The sequence below is a fragment of the Rhincodon typus genome, chromosome 32 (assembly GCF_021869965.1).
Source record: "Rhincodon typus isolate 14 chromosome 32, sRhiTyp1.1, whole genome shotgun sequence".
Taxonomy (NCBI): domain Eukaryota; kingdom Metazoa; phylum Chordata; class Chondrichthyes; order Orectolobiformes; family Rhincodontidae; genus Rhincodon; species Rhincodon typus.
In genome coordinates, this window is record NC_063363.1 from 21,835,145 (window position 1) to 21,857,747 (window position 22,603).

A 22,603-nucleotide genomic window follows, 5' to 3' on the forward strand; every position below is an offset into this window, starting at 1 on the left:
TACGCTCGGTTCGCAACAAACAACTGCACCTCCCAGTCGCGAACCATTTCAACTCCCCCTCCCATTCCTCAGACGACATGTCCATCCTGGGCCTCCTGCAGTGCCACAACGATGCCACCTGAAGGTTGCAGGAACAGCAACTCATATTCCGCTTGGGAACCCTGCAGCCCAATGGTATCAATGTGGATTTCACAAGTTTCAAAATCTCCCCTCCCCCCACCGCATCCCAAAACCAGTCCAACTCGTCCCTGCCTCCCTAACCTGTTCTTCCTCCCACCTATCCCCTCCTCCCACCTCAAGCCGCACCTCCATCTCCTACCGACCAACCTCATCCCGCCCCCTTGACCTGTCCGTCCTCCCTGGACTGACCTATCCCCTTCCTAACTCCCTACCTACACTCACCTTTCCTGGCCCCATCCCCGCCTCTTCGACCTGTTTGTTTCTTCTCCACCTATCCTCTCCTCTATCCCTCTTCTATCCGCCTCCCACTCTCTCCCTATTTATTTCAAAACCCCCTTCCCCTCCCCCTTTTCTGATGAAGGGTCTAGGCCCGAAACGTCAGCCTCTCTGCTCCTATGATGCTGCTTGGCCTGCTGTGTTCATCCAGCCCTGCACCTTGTTGTCTCATATGTGTTCGTAATTTGCTTATCTTCTTCACAACAAACTTTCCAATCTATCTCCGAACTAACTTCGTTTCCTGGTGTTGTCTGAGAATTTAGCTAACCCTAACCCTAACCCTATAGCAGGTGAGACTAACCCTAACCCTAACCCTAACCCTAACCCTAACCCTAACTATGACTCTATAACAGACATCAAGTGAAGCGGCTTCTATCTGTCTTCTTTGCTGTTTGAAGAGAGGTATTGTATTTGCTACTTTCCAATCTGATGTAACCTTCCCTGATTCTCAGGATTTTTGAAAAATTAACACCGACACATTTTCTACATCATTGGCTACTGCTTCTAGGAACCCAGGATGAAACCCATATGATATGAGATGGATTGCTCTCACAATGCCTTTGTAAACTCGAGTGACTAGGAGGCAAGCTTGACACTCAATTAGTGATACCAGGTACCTACAGGAGGTGGACGGTGCCTGCCTAGTCCCAGAATCATGTTGGGGACAGTCTTCCAGAAGAGAACAGGAAGCTCCCCAGAGCAGTAGCAGTGTCAATGGCTGACAAAAGTGGCTGAGTAGTCAAGATTACCTCCCCCCAAACTGTCCACTGGCTCTTCATTATTTTAAATCTGTTCCAGAGACATTGAGATCTCCAGAAAAAATCCAGAACCCTGATTTTTAAATTAAGCCCACAGCGGGTCATGAACTGTGGCCCCTTTGAAAATACAGCCAGCGGTGTCTGTTCTTTCAAATAAACCCTAAACACTTAGGCTGCATCTGGTGGGGCCCTGTAACAAAACCTACAGAACTGTGATGAAAATGTGTTGAAATTGAATTAAAATGTCCCCTCTGGGGGTGAATAAAAGCTAACTTTGCAGCACATGAGAAATGAGTGATGTCTGACATCTACAAACTGCTCTGAAAATGAAAGAAGAAAAATGGAGCACCTTAATTAAATGTTCAGCATTTTCCTCTCACATTAATTTCCTTCCTTGCTCACTTGAACTCTACAGTAAACCTTCTGGAAATATTACTGTTAGTTGAGTCAACTGACAAGAGCTGGGCACCGTGAGTTTTAGGAAATACGTGAAGCTGACAGTGTTCAGATCCAACCAAAGGTACCTGCTTGCTCAATTCCCAGCACTGAGGAAGCTGCATGGAGCTGACTGCTTAGTGATAACTTCAAACTTAACCATATTGTACTTTGCTCTCAAACATTTTGGGAACCAGGCAGTCATTAAAACTGAAACGAAAGGTGCAGCGAGGAATGGAGTAAGAGGGTGGAGAAAGAAAAAATAAAGTAAGTACTTGACAAATTCTGACTATTACTTTGGAATACAGCAAACTTTTAATTATCTCTTACCAAGGGGAACAGGAGTGTGCTGGTTGATCAAATAATTTGGATAATCAAGAGGTCCACGTAATCAATGTAAGAACACACACTAACTAATAGAAACATAATGCATAATGCTGTTATACTTTATTTACAGCATAAATCATTTATCATCAAATAATAATCACTTATATTATAATGTAGTTTTGCCTTAAATAGAACTTACTGGCAGAGAGTCTTCTCACTTGTGCCCTCAACTGACTACTTGAATCCTTTATTCATTTATGGGTTGAGGGTGGCACTGGCTAGGCAGCATTTATTGCCCATCCCTAATTGCCCAGAGGGCAGTTATGAGACAACCACATTGCTGTGGGCCTGGAGTCACATGTTGACCAGCCGAGGTAAGGATGGCAGTTTCCTTCCCTAAAGGACACTAGTGAACCAGACGGGTTTTTTTTTCCTGACAATCAGCAATGGATTCATGGTCATCATTAGACCCTTAATTCCAGATATTTATTGGATTCAAATTTCACCATCTGCTGTGGCGGGATTCAAACCCAGGTTCCCAGAACATTACCTCAATCTCTGGATCAACAGTCCAGCGATAATACCACTAGGCTATTCCCTCCCCCAGAATGTCACAGTATTTGGGGAGAAATTGACTCGAAATTGAATCAACTGTTGGTATTTCACGTGAACAACAAGTATATTTACATTTAGGTAAATAAATTTTAAAAACTACAATGATTAGAAAGAATATTATAGTAAATGTCATGGTGTTTGAAGTACATAATTTTTGTCAGTTTATCGAGAGATCCAGTTCATAAGGTATCAGTTGAAACAATATTTGGTATATATCTAATATTGCCTGCTAACTAACCACGATAATAGTTATGAATGATTCCATTTGATACTGAAGTGATCAACAAGGTTAGCAAGGTTAGATCACATGGAATACAAAGAGGTCTAGCCATTTAGATACAAAATTGACTCAAAGGTAGGAGACAAAGCGTGATGTTGCTTTTGACTGGAGGCCTGTGACCAGTGGTGTGCCCCAAGAATCGGTGCTGTGTCCACTGCTTTTTGTCATTTATAAAAATGATTTGGATGTGAGTATAGAAGGTACGGTTAGTAAGTTTGCAGATGACACCAAAATTGGTGGCGTAGTGGACAGCGAAGAAGGTTACCTCAGAGTGTAACAGGACTTTGATCAGATGGGCAAATGGGCTGAGGATTAGCAGATGGAGTTTAATTTAGATAACTATGAGGTGTTGCATTTTGGTACGGCAAATCAGAGCAGGACTTATGTACCTAATGGTAAGGTCCTGGAGAGTGTTGCCAAACAAAGACATCTGGCGGGTGCAGGTTCATAGTTCCTTGAAAGCGGAGTTGCAGGTAGATGCGCTGTGAAGAAGACATTTGGTACGCTTTCCTTTTTTGGTCAATGCATCAAGTATAGGAGCTGGGATGTGGGAGGTCATGTTGCGGCTGTACAGGACATCAGTTAGGCCACTTTTGGAATACTGTGTTCAATTCTGGTCTCCCTGCCTTAGTAAGGATGTTGTGAATCTTGAAAGGGTTCAGAAAAGGTTACGAAGGATGTTGCCAGGGTTGGAGGGTTTGAGTTGTAGGGGGAGGCTAAATAGGTTGAGACTATTTTCTCTGGAGTGTGTGGGGCAGAGGTATCAGCTTATAGATGTTTATAAAATCATGTAGGGAATGGATAGGGTGAATAGTCAAGGTCGTTTCCCTAGGGTAGGGGAGATCAAAACTAGACAGCATAAGTTTAAGGTGAGAGGAGAAAGATATAAAAGGGACCTAAAGGGCAACTTTTTCACAAAGAGGATGGTGCATGTATGGAATGAGCTGCCAGAGGAGGTGGTGGAGGCTGGTACAATTACGACATTTAAAAGGCACCTAGATAGGTATATGAATAGGAAGGCTTCAGAGAGATATGTGCCAAATACTGGCAAATAGGATTAGATTAATTTAAGATACCTGGTTGGCATGGGCGAGATGCACCGAAGGTCTGTTTCTGCGCTGTACAGCTCTATGACTTTGTGAAGAACTTGATCATCTTAAAGGATGGGCTTGTAAAGCTAAATAACCTTCTCTTTCTAAGATTACTTGTTAACCTTGATAGCTTCTTTGACTTGATTCATTGATTTTTCTTTTTATCTGACCTGGTCATTTCAGCTTAGGTTAAAACCAATGAAATTTATTTTTCCTTATGTTGGCTGAGTCCCTTTTCAAACACTGCTCAATACATCTCTTTGCAGTTTACATCCCAGATAAGCTGATGAAGGGAGGGGTGGGGGGAGGTGGTAGAATTAAATAATCATAATTCATTAAGATCTGTAAGTAAATGTGCAAAACAGATGGATGTATGATGTAGGACGTTGCTGCTTGCAATGCCTAAGGAGGGAGGTAGAGTGATTACTGAAACACAGGTAGAAATCATTGCAAACAGCATTACATGCAAAGTGGAGAACTTTCACAAGGGTAAACTAAATTTGATGCAGAAATTGAAGCAGGTTCTCAGATGAAGACTGATCTTGAAGAAAGCATTGAGCCTTTGCTACAATGATTATGTAAATTCTTTAGACTTATAATACAAAGTAAGTAATTTCAAATCTGAAACATATCTTGGATTTCAGATGGTGGCTGGTTAGAAGCTATTCTGACTTCATTGTCACCATTTGAATTCTTCAGGGCCATTATTGCCTTATCATCACTTCCAGTTTCCCATTATTCTTTGTGCATCAATCATCATAATATTATTATTTTTGCACTTTGAGCATGCATTCTCTTTTGATCATTATTTCAGAGCCCTGTATTTATTTCATGGATTTCATCATGGTTTATTCACTCTGAGATCACAGTTTTGAGGATCTCAATGTTTTGCATTCTATCAGGTAGGAAAGTGGTGGGGCGAGGAGAACCTGTTATCAATGAATATATTTTATTCCAGTCTGATCATGTGAAGATACACAAACTCTGTGGCAGCTGACTTCACCAAACTTACTCTGTCTATTCTCAGATCTTTCAGCTGGTTTTCTGTTTCCCTTCATTCGAGCAGGGAGTGAATGTGACTTTTTGTCCATTACTGTCAGTTCTGTTCTTCGTTGCTGAACAGCCAGCCTATTCAGTGACATTGGTGGCTTCTGATAACTCTTCCTTTCCTCTCCTCTCTACTGACAATGCTCTGCAACTGTGAAGTGTTCTAAGTAATCAGTAAAGTACTTTCTCTGAGAGGTTAATTAATTTAGAATGAGAGTAGAGGGTGGACTTTGAACCCTTCTAATGAGAGTTCAACACTCATTTGGTAAAAGTCCTGTGCCAATTAATTGACATCTAACTCCTTCCACCTTGGGTCATGTTGACAGTTCTGAGTCATTAATTTTAAATAGCTACCCAAGGTCCTTCAGTGCATTCCTCAGAGAGTAATATTCATCCTTATGCTCTGAGATGAACAACCTTAAAAATCTGTCATTTAATTATATTTTATTTTGAAATTTATAGGTGGAAATCCATCTTTGGTGTTAATACTGATTGGACAGTATTGCACTGGGGGCTTGTCCTGCAGCCCTCCTGATTTTCAGGTTAATTAAAGACAATGGAATTGAACATTGATTGAGGCAAATAAGAGGCAATGATGTGAAATTGTACAAAATAAATAGTGTTAGAAGTCCAATTTCAATAAATTGAAAAATGCAATATGTCCCTTGTCCTGAAGTCTGTAATGTGACCCTATTGCTAAGAATGAAAATCAATTTGAGAAACATAAGCTGTTTTCTCTAAATATAATTTCTGTCTAGGCTATAAATAATAATTCTTGTTGAATAAGCAAAATATAAACTAAGTTGATGGTTATCAATTTTTTTTGACAAGGAGTCCTTTTCAAAGTTATAAATAATCATAGACTTCATCTCAATGATAATAGTTTATAATTCTCGCCATATGAGGGTGCTGTATGTAAATAGTGCTTTAATAATGTTCTAAAAAGAAAACAGGTATTTATTTAACAATACCACTGAGGTGAGTGTGCCTGCTTCTCAATTCAGAATCTGTCCAACTGGCAGGAATCTAGAGAGTCTGGGAGTATAGAGAAAGAACTTGGGGAGAGAGCAGAGCATATACAAAGTACGAGAGGTTCATTGAGGGTTGTAGGGAGGTGTTGAGGGGGTGTGTACAGAGCGTGCCATCATCTTTTGCTTGTTCACTTAATATTTGACCACAGTGTCTTAGGCAGAGTTGCCATTTCCACCTTCATAAGCCCAGCCATTGCAAAGACCTCAGAAGGTTTCTTCAGATCTGTATGTGTCCACAGTAGTCCATTTGAGAATCACCAATCTACAAAAACTATTGTTCAATATATTTAATATCCAGTGCTTTACACCTGCATTTTACTTGCATGTCCCTGACCAATAATACAGGTTATCAGGAAGGCTCCATGTTCTCAACCTCACCCCTTCCCTGAGGCATTGTGCTCTTCAGGTTAAAACACCACTCGTCATCCCTCTTTCTCCCTCTAATCAGAGAGATTAGCCCTATGGTCCTCTGGGTCTATGGCGACTTTACATTTTATGGTGAAAGGTAATGGACATTTTCTTAAGTCATGATTGAGTATGAGTAAAAAAAAACTGATATTTCAACCTGAGGGAATCATAAAATTGAATTTTTCATTATAATTTGGGCCCTGCTTCCTGAGTTACTTTATTTAAACCATCAGCCGTAAGACATGGACCTCCCTCCTTTTCACAGGGTAAAAGCAACAACAAGACAGCTATCAGTGGCAAAGGCAAAGTTCCTGGAAAAGCTCAGCAGGTCTGGCAGCATCTGTGGAGGAGGAAACAAAGTTAATGTTTCGGGTCCGGTGACCTTTCCTCAGAACTGATGGTGGCTGGGAAAACATCAGTTTATATGCAGAAAATAGGGAGGTGGGTGGGGTAGGGAGTAAACGATAAGATAGAGCTCAAAGAGAGAGAAAGACAGTTGGACAGACAAAGGAGTTGCTAACGATCAGGCTGGGAGGGTGAGTAGTTGTTAATGGGGACTGTTAGTGACTAACAACAGGGGGTGTGTAGTGGCAGGCTATGTGGTAACAAGGCCTGGTGTGTGGGGTGGGGGGTTAGGACATGGGAGAGTTTAGGCCCTAAAATTATTGAACTCAATATTGAGTCCAGAGGGCTGTAGGGTTCCCAAGCGGAAAATGAGGTGTTGTTCCTCCAGCTTGCATTGGGCTTCACTGGAACACTGTAGCAAGTCGGAGACAGAGATGTTGGCCAGGGAGCAGGGTGGTGCGTTAAAGTGGCAGGCAACAGGTAGTTCAGGGTCTTTTTTGCGAGCAGAACGTAGATGTTCTGCGAAGCGGTCGCCAAGTCTACGCTTCGTTTCCCAATGTAGAGGAGACCACATTGTGAGCAGCGAATGCAGTAGACTAGATTCTTGGAAGTGCAGGTGAAGTGTTGCTTCACCTGGAAGGTATGTTTGGGCCCTTGGATAGTGGGGAGGGAGGAGGTAAGTGGGCAGGTGTTGCACCTTCGCCGGTTACAGGGGAAGGTGCCGTAGGGCTGTGGGGAGGTGTTGGGGGTGAAGGAAGTGTGGACCAGGGCGTCCCAGAGGGAATGGTCCCTGCGGAAGGCGGACAAGGGAGGGGAGGGGAATAAGTATCTGGTGGTGGCATCTTGCTGGAGGTGGCGGAGATGGCGTCTGATGATCTTCTGGATGTGGATGCTGGTGGGATGATAGGTGAGGATAGGGGGAACACTATCGCTGTTGCGGGATGGAAGAGAAGGGGTGAGGGCAGAAATGCGGGAGATGGGTCGGACCTGATTGCGGGCCCTGTTGACAACGGAGCTGGGGAATCCTCGGTTGAGGAAGAATGTGGACATTTCGGAGGCTCCCTTGTCGAAGTTGGCCTCATCTGAACATATGCGACGGAGACGGAAGAACTGAAAAAATGGGATGGAGTCTTTACAGGAAGTGGGGTGTGAGAATGTATAGTCCAGGTAGCTGTGGGAGTCGGTGGGTTTGTAATGGATATTAGTGGCCAGTCTACCCCCAGAAATGGAAACAGAAATGTCGAGGAAGGGAAGGGAGGAGTCAGAGATAGACCAGGTGAAAATGAGGGCAGGGTGGAAATTGGAGACGAAATTGATGAAGTTTTCCAATTCTAGACAAGAGAGGGAAGCAGCACCGATGATATCATCGATGTATTGGAGAAAGAGTTGTGGGTGGGGGCCAGAATAGGACTGAAACATGGAATGTTCCACGTACCCCACGAAGAGACAGGCATAACTAGGGCCCATGCGGGTACCCATGGCAACCCCTCTTACCTGAAGAAAATGAGAGGAGTTGAAAGTGAAGTTGTTGAGGGTGAGGACAAGCTCAGCCAAGTGGAGGAGGGTGATGGTGGGTGGGGATGGTTCAGGTCTTCGCTCCAGGAAGAAGCGGGGAGCCCTAAGACCCTCCTGGCGGGGAATGGATGTGTAAAGGGATTGCACGTCCATGGTAAAGAGGAGGTGGCTGGAGCTGGTAAACTGGAAGCTTTGAAACCGGCATAAGGCGTCAGATGAATCATGGGCGTATGTGGGTAGGGATTGGACCAGGGGGGAGAAGAATGAGTCAAGGTAGGAAGAGATGAGTTCTGTGGGGCATGAGCAGGCTGAAACAATGGGTCTACCTGGACAGTCCTGTTTGTGGAGTTTTGGCAGGAGGTAGAAATGAACTGTGTGGGACTGGGGACTATTAGCTTGGAAGCGGATGGGGGGAGATCACCGGATGAAATGAGCTATCAGTGAAGTGTGAAAGTAACAGACACTCAACGAGATTGATTGTAAAGCAATTGAATAGCTTGTTTATTTATGGTTGTCGTCCCTTCTGTATTTTTTGTTGCCAAACAACATCGCAGTCAGTTGACAAGACCCAAGTTTTGAGTATGCAAAATGCCTTGGAATGAATCATTCACCAGACAAACACAGACAGTGCTGGAGATACTCAACTAGTCTGACAGCATCTGTGCAGATAGAAGAGAGTCCACATTTCACGTCCAGTATGATTAAGACTTGAGATAACCAGGTGCAGAGCTGGATGAACACAGCAGGCCAAGCAGCATCATAGGAGCAGGAAGGCTGATGTTTCAAGCCTAGACCCTTCATCAGAAATGAGGGAGGGACGGGGGTTCTGAAATAAATAGGGAGAGAGGGGGAGGCGGATAGAAGAGTGATAGAGGAGAAGATAGGTGGAGAGGAAATAGACAGGTAGAAGAGGCGGGGATGGAGCCAGTAAAGGTGAGTGTAGGTGGGGAGTTAGGGAGGAAATCGGTCAGTCCAGGGAGGACAGGTCAAGGGGGCGGGATGAAGTTAGTAGGTAGGAAATGGGGGTGTGGCTTGAGGTGGGAGGAGGGGATAAGTGGGAGGAAGAACAGGTTAGGGAGGCGGGCACGAGCTGGGCTGGTTACCAGATCATCCCCAATGGACTACAGTCCACATTCAGGCCTTTCTAATTTGGCCCCAAACGTGACAATGTCTACATTCATAGCATTGAGACCCTTCAGAAGCATTTCTCCCTGCGAATCTTGAAACACACACTCGCAGCAATGCGCCGGTGTCTCCTGGCACTACAATCAAGCCTACCCCAGCTCAGAGCCTCCCTCTCCCAGACCTGCAAAGGACCTCTCCTGTTTTTTATTCTTCGTAGGATCCACAACCTGAACTCACAATTCTACTCGGCTTTATTGGACACTAAAAACCATAAGTACAGTAAACTTACTGGTGCCTACCACCCAAAACGGGCTTCTTCCACCTCCCAAAACCCCAACCCTACCCAGGACCTTCCCCACAATGTGCCCGCCGCCATTGGCCATGAGGCCACTGTCGGAGAACCCACAGATGACGTCACATCCACCACTGCCGGGTACCCCACTTCCGGGACAGCAAACGCCATCGCTGCCGATGCCACCGCCTCCATTTCCGAGGCCAACACCATAGACACTGAGGACGTACCTACCGTCACCGCTGCTGCCGCCTCCTACCCCGCTCCGCCCATCACCGAAACTGACACAATTCTGCCCACCGCCAACGCCGATGCAACTCCGCACACCACCAACGCAACACCGCCTACCGCTGATGCTGACGCAACCCCGCCCACCGCCGACACCGATGCAACTCTGCCCACAGCCGATGCTGACGTTGCTCCGCCCACCGCCTCCACAGCCAGCAGCTCCAGAGGAGACAGCAGCACCCAGCCCTGCCGAGTCTTCACCATCCCCCCAGACATCCCCCTCACTGATGACGAACGGTCAGTCCTCAGTAAAGGGCTCACCTTTGTCCCCCTTCACTCACACATCAACGAATACCGGTCACGTATGGACATTGAGCAGTTTTTCTGCTGCCTCTGCCTCCACGCTTACTTCTTTAACCGTGAACCTAACTCTCCCCCTACTGACCCCTTCTCCCGCCTCCAACACACCCCCTCCTCCTGGACACCATCACAAGGCCTCCTACCCTCCCTCGACCTCTTCATCTCCAACTGCCGTCGAGACATCAATTGCCTCAACCTCTCCACCCCTCTCACCCACTGCAAACTCTCCCCTGCAGAACGTGCAGCCCTCCACTCCCTCCGCTCCAATCCCAACCTCACCATAAAACCCGCGGACAAGGAAGGTGCAGTTGTAGTATGGCGCACTGACCTCTACATCGCCGAGGCCAGACGCCAACTCTCCGACATCTCCTCCTACCGCCCCCTTGATCATGACCCCGCCCCCGAGCACCAAACCATCATCTCCCAAACCATCCACAACCTCATCACCTCAGGTGACCTCCCACCCACGTCCTCCAACCTCATCGTTCCCCAACCCCGCACCGCCCGCTTCTATCTCCTTTCCAAAATCCACAAACCTGAATGCCCTGGTCGACTCATTGTCTCCGCCTGCTCCTGCTCCACTGAACTTATCTCAACCTATGTCGACTCCATTTTCTCCTCCTTGGTCCAGCAACTCCCGACCTACGTCCATGACACCACACAAACCCTCCACCTCCTCCAAAACTTCCAATTCCCCAGTCCCGAACACCTCATCTTTACCATGGATGTCCAGTCCCTATACACCTGCATTCCCCATACAGATGGCCTAAAGGCCCTCCGCTTCTTCCTGTCCCGCAGGCCCGACCAGTTCCCCTCCACTGACACTCTCATCCGCTTAGCCGAACACGTCCTCACCCTCAACAAATTCTCTTTCAATTCCTCCCACTTCCTACAGACAAAGGGGGTGGCCATGGGTACCCGCATGGGCCCAAGCTATGCCTGCCTCTTTGTAGGTTACGTGGAACAATCCCTCTTCCGTACCTACACTGCCCCTAAACCCACCTCTTCCTCCGTTACATTGATGACTGTATCGGCGCCGCCTCATGCTCCCACGAGGAGCTCGAACAGTTCATCCACTTCACCAACACCTTCCACCCCAACCTTAAGTTCACCTGGACCACCTCTAACACCTCTCTCACCTTCCTTGACCTCTCTGTCTCCATCTCGGGCAACCACTTAGAAACCGATATCCATTTGAAGCCTACCGACTCCCACAGCTACCTAGAATACACCTCCTCTCACCCACCTTCCTGCAAAAATGCCATCCCCTATTCCCAATTCCTTCACCTCTGCCGCATCTGCTCCCAGGATGAGGCATTCCACTCCCGTACATCTCAGATGTCCTCGTTTTTCAAGGACCGCAACTTCCCCCCCTCAGTGGTCAAGAATGCCCTCGACCGTATCTCCCGCATTTCCCGCAACTCATCCCTCACACCCTGTCCCCGCAATAACCACCAAAAAAGAATCCCCCTCGTCCTCACGTACCACCCCACCAACCTCCGGATCCAACGCATCATCCTCCGACACTTCCGCCATCTGCAATCCGACCCCACCACCAAAGACATTTTTCCCTCCCCACCTTTATCTGCTTTCCGGAGAGACCACTCTCTCCGTGACTCCCTTGTCTGCTCCACACTCCCCTCCAGCCCCACCACACCCGACACTTTTCCCTGCAACCGCAGGAAGTGCTACACCTGCCCCCACACCTCACCCCTCACCCCCATCCCAGGCCCCAAGAAGACTTTCCACATCAAGCAGATGTTCACCTGCACATCTGCTAATGTGGTATACTGCATCCGCTGTACCCGTTGTGGCCTCCTCTACATTGGGGAAACCAAGCGGAGGCTCGGGGACCGCTTTGCAGAACACCTACGCTCGGTTCGCACTAAACAACTGCACCTCCCAGTTGCGAACCATTTCAACTCCCCCTCCCATTCCTCAGACGCCATGTCCTTCCTGGGCCTCCTGCAGTACCACAACGATGCCACCCGAAGGTTGCAGGAAGAGCACCTCACATTCTGCTTGGGAACCCTGCAGCCCAATGGTATCAATGTGGATTTCATAAGCTTCGAAATCTCCCCTCCCCCTACCGCATCCCAAAAGCAGCCAGCTCGTCCCCGCCTCCCTAACCTGTTCTTCCTCCCACCTATTCCGTCCTCCCACCTCAAGCCGCACCCCCATTTCCTACCTACTAACCTCATCCCGCCCCCTTGACCTGTCCGTCCTCCCTGGACTGACCTATCTCCTCCCTACCTCCCCACCTACACTCACCTTTACTGGCTCCATCCCCGCCTCTTTGACCTGTCTGTTTCCTCTCCACCTATCTTCTCCTCTATCCATCTTCTATCCGCCTCCCCCTCTATCCCTATTTATTTCAGAACCCCCTTCCCCTCCCCCTTTTCTGAAGAAACGTCAGCCTTCCTGCTCCTCTGATGCTGCTTGGCCTGCTGTGTTCATCCAGCTCTACACCTTGTTATCTCAGATTTTCCAGCATCTGCAGTTCCTACTATCTCTGATTAAGACTTGAAACATTTACTCTGTTTTTGTCTCCATAGATGCTGCCAGACCTGTTGAGTTTCTTTGGCCTTCTCTGTGTTTGTTTCAGATTTCCAGCATCTACTGTATTTTGCTGCTATTTAATAATTTACCAAAGTTCCTTCCTGTGAAAACTTTCATTTCGTGCAATGATTTCAAGATTGTCCCAGAGGATGAAAATATTTTTCGATTTGTCTACAGCAGATCTTAATCTTATATATCTTATAATCATTCTGTTCTTGGAAAACTGAGCTAAGTTCCTGGGAGTGATGATCACCAACCATCTGTCCTGGTCCACCTATGTCGAAGCAACAGTCAAGAAAGCACACCAACATCTTTATTTACTCAGGAAGCAATGGAAATTCGGTATGCCCAGAAGGCCTCTTACCAATTTTTATGAATGCACCATAGAAAGCATCCTCTCCAGATGGTATGGCAACAGCTGTTCCAAAGACTGCAAGAAACTTCAAAGTGTTGTGAGCACAGCCCAGTCCATCACGCAAACTAGCCTTCCTTCCATTGACTCCATGTATACTTCCCGCTGCTTCAGGAAAGCAACCAAAATAATCAATGACCCCTCGCATCCCAATCATACTCTCTTCCATCAAGCAGAAGATATTAAAGTTTGAATACATGTACAAATATATTAAGAGGAATTTCCTCTCTGCTGTTATCAGGCTTTTGAATGGACCTTTCAAATGTTAAACAAAAGCTGAAAGAACTTCAGACGCAGTAAATCAGGAACAAAAACAGAAGTTGCGGAAAAGCTCAGCAGGTCTAGCAGCACCTGTGAAAAAAAATCAGAGTTAGCATTTTGGGTCCAGTGTCCCTCCTGTTCTGAGATGCTGCCAAACCTGCTGAGCTTTTCCAGCAACTTCTGTCTTTGTCTCTCAAATGTTAATTCTGATTTCTCTCTCTGTACCTTTTCTGCGGTTGTTACACTGTATTCTGCACTCTGTTCTGCTATCCTGATACATTTTTAATGGTACAATCTGCCTGTAGAGCATGAACATTGCTTTTGATTGTACCTCGGTACATATGACAACAATAAATCAATCAATCAATGATTAAACACTTGAATGAGACAATGTGTTCTGTGTGGAGAGATTTGACTTTCAATAAACTTTTAATACTGATGCTTTCTTCTGCATTTCAAACTTGGATTTTCAAATCTATTTTTGAATGTATAACTTCAGGCTTACTTTTCTTTTTCTAATTCTTTTCAAAAGTTGTTACTGGTTGTTGGGTATTAAAATAAATTAATTGAATGTTTTATTAGATTTGTGATATTACACACGGTGGATTATTTCTTTCTTTTGAAAACCTCAATGGATTTAACAGTTAAATTAGAAATGGAGCTGTTTGATGTTTATTGACGTGAGAAAATCCTTAGATTTCAGCAGTGGATTTAAATAAGATTCACAAAGCAGAAATAACCACACTGACAATTAGGAATTGTTCATGAACATCATAGTGACTTTCAAGTATATTCATCAGATTCTTGGATTCCACCCAGGAGTCCATGTGAGCTGCAGGTAAGAATATGAAAGCTTTACACATGGCTGATGTAACTATGGGCAATATTCCAAAGGTACCTCTGGTTCTTTCTTATGGTTTTGTCCGAATTATCTATGAATAACTAATTTCTAAAATGTGAACTGTTTCAAAACAAAGTAGTGCCAACTTGTCACAATATTTGCATGATGAATGAAGTCCAGATAGGCCCTGAGCTTACTGTCTTCATGCCTGAGTCCCTCAACAAAAAGCCTTAGCAGAACCATTTTAATTCAGGGCTTAAAATCAAGTATTTATTCTGTTATTTTCCACGTTCACACAGACAAACTCAGCCTGCTGGTATGGTTAATGATAGGTGGTTAGGAATGGGAGCAATGAACTATTTCATTCTTTCTACCTTAAGATTAAGTTTAGCATTTCTACACGGCCAGCTCAAATGAGATTGCTTCATTCAGCACAGACAAGGGATCAAAACCTAGCAGTTTCCTGATCAGTGTAGCCCAGAAAATTACTGGGCAAATTCAAGAGGACTGATTGTCTGGACTAGGTGTATATTTCTTTAGAGAAATATTCCTTCATATTCCTCCCTTTATAGAAATGAATCAACATACAATCATTTGATAGAATAGATGAAGATAAAATATAATTGCCTGTGATGGGTGAGCCCAGAATTGGGATAGCACATGAAAATAGGAGCTGGGTTGTTCAATAGTGCTGTCAGAAAGCATTCCCTCTCACAATGACCAATGGAAATCTGAAATGTTCTCCTAAAAGGCTATTGAAACCAGGTCAATTGATAATGTTGAGAATTTAGCTCGATATATTTTTGTAAGGAAAAGGTTAAGGAATATGGAAATAAAGTAGGGGAAAGGAGTTAAGACGCAGATCAGCCATAATCTAACAATGGCAGAATTGAATTGAGGGGCTTGAATGGTTTTGTCTTCTTTATGTGTCACAATTATGCCATCAGAGATCATACAGCTATTATAACAGGTCAATGTTTTCATAATCCATAAATTCAAATCAAAAGTAGGCAAGCATTCCAGGATTGAACTCAAATGCAGCGATGGACTCAATGAGCCATAAAAGACATTGGTATCATTTGTGTCTATTTCCAGAGCCAAGAGAATATTTCATCTGTACCTTAGTAGCAGTGTTTAGTTCTTGTCTTAACTGACACCAAGAATCTATTTCAGTGATCGGATCACAGCCATACTTTGTTTAACCAATTGAAAACTGTGTTTTAAATGTGACAGGGAAGCAAGCACTCCATTATAGCAGACACTGTAGTAATAGATTTGATCCTATTAGGGTCTTGAAAGATGTCCTCGAAATTGTGGTAATTTATATTCTTTTTTTTTGAAACTGTACACTACACCTATCAGAGATAGTAGGAGATAACAAGGTGTGGAGCTGCTTGAACACAGCAGGCCAAGCAGCATCAGAAGAGCAGGGAAACTGACGTTTCGGGCCCAGACCATTCCTCAGAAATCACTTGTGATTACACGCATCACGTGTGTTATTGGAACCTATTTGTACATGCTTGGTGTGAGTTAAGTTGAAGTAAGCTTACTCTTTTAGTTTTGGGGAATACATCTTACTATGCTCAAATGTGCCTGCAATGTTCTTGAATGAAGGTTGAGAGTTAATGTGCATTTTCACTCCTGGGTTTGTACGTGATTGGCATTGACACAACAAAAGATAATTGCAAGTGAAAAAAATATTCAGCTCCCAGTGTGCCGCTGAGAAAACAGATTCAGGTTTTAACTGCCTATGTGGATTAAATGAAAGTCATATTGAAAAAGACTTACACTGCAGAGTGTCTTGCAGTTGGTGACCGCTGTGATGAGTTACTTTTGAAAGAGATGTCTTCATGTACTGAAGATACAATCAAAGGGCAAATCAATCAGAGAATGATCTATTAATAGTTCAAAGCAGGATTACTTTTTAGATGAAATTCTTTTTATATGGAGCTCAATGAGATTGAGGTTGAGAGTGGTAACCTTACTTCCTTTTTTCATTGATTACATATCTGGGCCAAGAAGTGAGTCTGCACAATATTGTATAGTGTAATGGCTCTGAAAAGGCAAATGGTGGAGACTGCATAAAGCTTCACCCATTGCGATGATGCCTTTCTGATTTGGGTGAAGAAAAGGCAGAACAGCTTTGGATGACATACAGTGAAAACCCATATCCTAGGCCTCCTTAATGTCTTAGTAAGAATGTCCATTTTACTAATGTAGCTTGTAATATAGAAAAAAATGCAGGAGTAGGCCATTCAGCCCTTCGAGCCTGCACCAACATTCAATGTGATCACGGCTGATCATGCAATCTCTGTATCCCATTCCCACCCTCTCCCCATACCCCTTGATCCCTTTAGCTGCAAGATCCACATCCAGCTCCCTCTTGAATATATCCAATGAACTGCCCCCAACGGCTTCCTGTCAGAGAGAATTCCATAGGTTCACAACTCTCTCAGTGAAGAAATTCTTCCTTATCTCAGTCCTGAATGGTTTACCCCTTATTCTTAGACTGAGACCCCTTGTTCTGGACTTCCCCAATATTGGGAACATTCTCCCCACATCTAGACTGTCCAGTCCTATCAGGATTTTATATGCTTCTATGAGATACCCCCTCATTCTTCTAAATTACAGTGAATACAAGCCCAGTTGATCCAATCTTTCCCATATGTTAGTCCTGCCATCCCGGGAATCAGTCTGGTGAACCTTCACTGGACTCCCTCAATAGCAAGATTGTCCTTCCTCAGACTAGGAGACCAAAATTGCACACAATACTCAAGGTGTGGCTTCACCAAGGCCCTGTATAACTGCAACAAGACATCCTTGCTCCGATACTCAAATCATCTCACTATGAAGGACAAAATGCCATTAGCTTTGCTCACCGCCTGCTGCGCCTTCATGCCAACCTTCAGCAATTGTTCCACCATGACACCCAGGTCTCGTTGCACCTCACCTTTTCCTAGACTGCCACCATTCAGATAACAATGTGCCTTCCTGTTTTTGTGAACAAAGTGGATAACCTCACATCTATCCACATTATATTGTATTTACCAAGTATTTGCTCACTTAGCCAGTTTGTCCAAGTCACCCTGCAGCCTCTTAACATCCTCCACACAGCACACACTGCCACCCAGCTTAGTGTCACCTGCAAATTTGGAGATATGGCATTCAATTCCTTCATCCAAATTTTTAATGTATATTGTGAACAGCTGAGGTCCCAACACTGAACCTTGTGGCACCCCACTCGCCACTGCCTGCTACACTGAAAAGGACCTGATTGCTTTAATGCAATGTATTACATCTTGTTTAATACAAGTGCCTCTTCTAATTGAACTCAATTGGTGGCAGCAAACTACCCCAACCACAAACCAGCAATGGTTGACATGGCAACATGATTCTATTTTATAGGAGCGTAATGGTCTTTTCAATCTCCACATGACAGATTGGAGGTAAATCTCCATACGTAATAGAAATCATCATTACCCATCATTTAGCAAAGGCCAAAACAACCAGCACATCAAGTGTTGGATAATCACATCCAATTTCTTTTCCATTTCCATCTTTGCTAACTGACATCAAGCCAACATAAGTTCATTACCATTCTCTGCCTGCTGCCTGATCCTCACAAACGGATCTCCCATAGACCCAGTACAAGTCTAAACTGGGCTCAAGCAAGGTTATGACATTGTACCAATGCTCTCTTTTCCTTGCGACAACACTACCCCACTGCACTTTTCCTACACCCCTCCCCCACCAACTATTCATGAAGCTTGGTGTGAAGTTAACCTACAGTCAAGCAAAAACTGTTTAACCTGTGTCACCTCCAGCCCAGAACCAAGACCGTCTCAACATTTGTTGTTGAGCTGCAGCGTGCAGACACAGGCTGAGAGGCTGTGCTCCAGGCTATCGCTGATGCATTCACAGAGACACATAAGAGAATGAGTTTCACAGGCATATATCTTCTCCCAGCCAATCTCTGCTATGGAACGTTCCCCTCACACCACCGACCATCAAGATGCATACTGAGCCGCAGGATAATGTGGATCAAATCATATGCTTTGGAAGCCTCCTCTAAGCAAGAGCAGACATTGATGCTGATGATCAATAGCATCTATGGTGTGCCAGCACAGCCTTTGGCCATCTGAGGAACAGAGGGTTTGTGACAAAGATCTGAAACCCCACATCAATCTCATAGTCTGTTGGGCAGTAGTCTTCCTTTAATGCATCAGACACATGGACAATATATAGCAGACACCACTAACAGTACATCCACGAAATCATGAAAAAGCACAGAATTGATTCTCTAATATCACAGCGTTCTTTCAGACCAATATCTTCATCATTGAGACACTAATTACAGTCAATCATTTGCAATGAGTGGGCCACATCATCCAAATGACTGACACAATATTTCCAAAATAAGCATTCTACTCTGAGCTTCATCATGGCAAGTGGTTATCAGGAGGACAGGGAAAATGCTACGAGGATGTCCACTTCAAGGACCAACTCAGGATATCTGTAGCCAAGACTGCCCAAATTGGACAAAAAGCATCTGCAAAGGTGCTAAGTAATCTGGAGCATGTCTGACATGCCCAAGCAGAGGCCAAGTGCAAACAGCAGTAGGAACAGGTGAAAACCCAATCATGACGTCCATCAAATTCAGTAAACACTAGCTCCATCTGTTGCAGGGTGTGCAGATCGAGCTTTGGGCTGTGTAGTCATCTCAGGACCTATAACACTGGAATAAAAGATAATAATCCCCAATCACAAGGGTCTACCTGAGAAAAAATGCAAATATTTTGTAGGAGACCAGGGTTAATTCCCTGTTCACCTTCAAAGCAGTGCCACCTGATCTTTTATATACATCCATGCTGGTAGAAGGGGCAGCACTCGCTGAAAACTCTACTATAGCACCCCTTATTTTTGTGGTCAATCCGTGAGTTTGAATTAAGCCCAGACTTTGTGATTCAGAGGTGACAGTATTATCAACCAAACCATGGCTAAAACACTATTGATAATTCCAAGTATCACTTACGTAGGGAGTCACTTTGTGACATAGAATGATCACAGTTGTGCCATACATTTTATTCTAGTTAAATCTATCTGCAGTGTGTGACTTACTTCAGCTTTGATTAGAATTTTAATGATTTAAGACAAAAAATGATTTCTTCCTTCTTAATTACTGGCTGACAGAGAGAGAGAGAGAGAGAAACAGAGAAAGAGAGAGAGATACATACTTCCATGCCTCCATTAATTTCTTTACCAGTCCAGAAAGGACAGCAGAATGATTGCCTTTGGACTAAGACTCTGCTTAAAAAAAGAAAATAAAAGATTTGTGTTTGTCAAGCAACTTTCACGATTACAGAGCATGTTATAGTGATTTACAGTTAGTGCTTTGTTTATTGTTTTCTGAAGGCTAAGATGAAAAATAATTTCATTGGAAATTTCAAGAGCATAAAACATTGAGAGTGTAAAACTGCATTTGACCACTTTGTCCTCCAGCATTTTGAGGCTTTTTTTATTCACTCACAGGATTTGGCTGTCTCTGTTGAATCCAATATTTATTGCCTAGAGGGCAGTTAAGAGTTAACCACATTGTCTTGGGACTGGAGTTACATGTAGGTCAGAATGGCAGGCTTCTTTACCTAAAAGACATTAATGAACTAGATGATTTTTTTTCCTCAAACAATTGACAACAGTTTCATGGTTGTCATTAGATCCTCAATTCCAGATTCTTTACTGAATTCAAATTCTAGCATCTGCATTGGCAGAATTTGAACCCAGCTCCCCAGAATGTTAACAAAGATCTTGGGTTAATAGTTCTAGCATTAATACCACTAGTCCATTATTTCCCTTAAGTGCTGATGTCCTTCTCTTTCATACCATTATTTTAGGTCAACTTAATTCTTACTCTTATGCATAATGGTTGTCATTTGGCACATTGCAATCTTAGTGCTTCGCAGAGGTAGCAAAGGAATAATGTAATAAAGAAGAGTTAGTAAAACATTCCACCAATTAGGGGGGCAGGTAAGGCAATAATAATTTGCCATGGCCAACAAAAACCACCAAGCAATTCTCTCCTTGCTTGAGAGGAATTACACTGCAGGTTTGGGGCAAGATAACAAAACAGGCCTCCATGAACTACCACAGCCAATATGTCATTTTTAAAATCAATTTAAATGACAATCCTTCATCAATGAATGTGCTCTGATCTATGTTCATAGAATCATAGAATCCCTACAATGTGGAAGCAGGCCATTTGGTCCATTGGGTCCATGTCACACCCTCCGAAAGAGCATCCAACTCTGACCCACCTCCCTACTCTGTCCCTGTAACCCTGCATTTGCCATGGCTAATCCACCTATGCTGCACATCCCTGGTCCCACATCCCAAGCAACAGATGCTATACTCTTAGAAACATTCTTCTATCCAATCATCTGAAGCGCATTCCACCCAGACCCACACCCCCACCCTATCCTCATTACCAATACCCCCCTCTCATTTCCCATCGCTAACCAATCTAGGCTGCACATCCCTGGACACTACAGGGCAATTTAGTATGGTCAATCCACCTAACCTGCACATCTTTGGACTTGAGGAAAATAGTTTAGGCAGTTAACTTTTTCTCATTAGAGGGGATATGTTGCTTGCTGTACATGTTCTACCTAATGTTTATGTGAAAAAAAATTAGATTTTCAACTGACACTGTTAAATACGTACTTCTCCAGTTTAGACAAGCAGGCTTCAATTATTGAACATCATACTGAGTGCACCTTATACAGCCTAGAGATTAGTGTCAGTGGGAATCTGTAGGCAGCCTAGAGATTAGTGTCAGTGGGAATTTGTAGGCAGTTTAATGTAAATAGAAGGTCATGTTAATTAAAATCTAAGAAGGCCTTGGAGCAAGTAGAGAGAAAGGGAGGCGCAGACACAGAGAAAAGGCCACAGCAACATTTAAGATCAGGTTAATTGTTCTTAATTAGTGAAGAAAACATTAAATAACATTAATATATGACTTAAAGTGGACACATCTGTTCTAATATTCGTACGAAATGAGATTGGAATTTCGATAATGAGATGCTTACGATTTGAATATAGTTGACTTTGTTGTATGCTTTTGAGTTTTAGCTCTTGCCTAGCTGGAATGATTCTCTCCCTGTGTTGTCTGAATAAAATGATCTTTAAGTCTGTGCCAGCCTCTGGGGTTATCAATTAATGGAAGTTTAATAGAACTCAAAAACTCCAATATCCACAGAGCCCACAGGTTTCAGTATCAGGGACTACTGGAGTTGAAACAATCAGCACAGCAGTACAAACTAAAAATAACTCCACACTCCTACATTATTAAGCAACTTTATTCTTTCTCATTCATAGGATGTGGGCGCTGCTGGCTGGCCCACAATTGTTACCAATTCCTAGCTGTCCTTGAGAAGGTGGTGTTGAGCTGCCTTCTTGAACTGCTGCAGCTCATGTGCTGTAGGTAGACCAACAATGCCATTAGGGAGGGAGTTCCAGTGTTTTGACCCAGCAACACTGAAGGAATGTCAATTCTTTTTTCAAGTCAAAGTGGTGATTAGCTTGGAGGGCAATTTGCAGGCAATTGTGTTCCCATGCATCTTCTGACTTATTCCTTCTCAGTGGTAGTGGTCATGAATTTGGAAGGTCTGGCAGCATCTGTGGAAAGAAAGCAGAGTTAACTTTCCGGACTCAAAACGTTAACTCTGTTTTCTCTCCACAGATGCTACCAGACCTTGAGTTTCTCCAGCAATTTCGGTTTTTGTTTCAGATTTCCAGTATCCACTGTTCTTTACTTTATTTTATATGAGTTTGTAAGGTGTTGCCTCAGGAACCTTGGTGAATTTCTGTGGTATATCTTGTAGATGGTATGTACCGCTGCTCCTCAGGTAGGGGCAGTGAATGTATGTAGATGTGATGCCAGTCAAATGGGGTGGGTTGTCCTGAATGGTGTCAAGCTTCTTAAGTGTTGTTGGAGCTATGCTTATCCAGGCAAGTGGAGAGCATCCCATCACACTCCTAACCTGTGCTTTGTAGATGGTGGGAAGGATTTGAGGAGTCAGGGGGTGAGTTATTAGTTGCAGGGTTTCTAGTCTCTGATCTGTTCTTGTAGCCAAAACCTCTATATGGCAAATTCAGCTGAATTTCTGGTCAATGTTAACCTCCAGGATGTTATTAATGGCGGATTCATTGATGGTAATACCA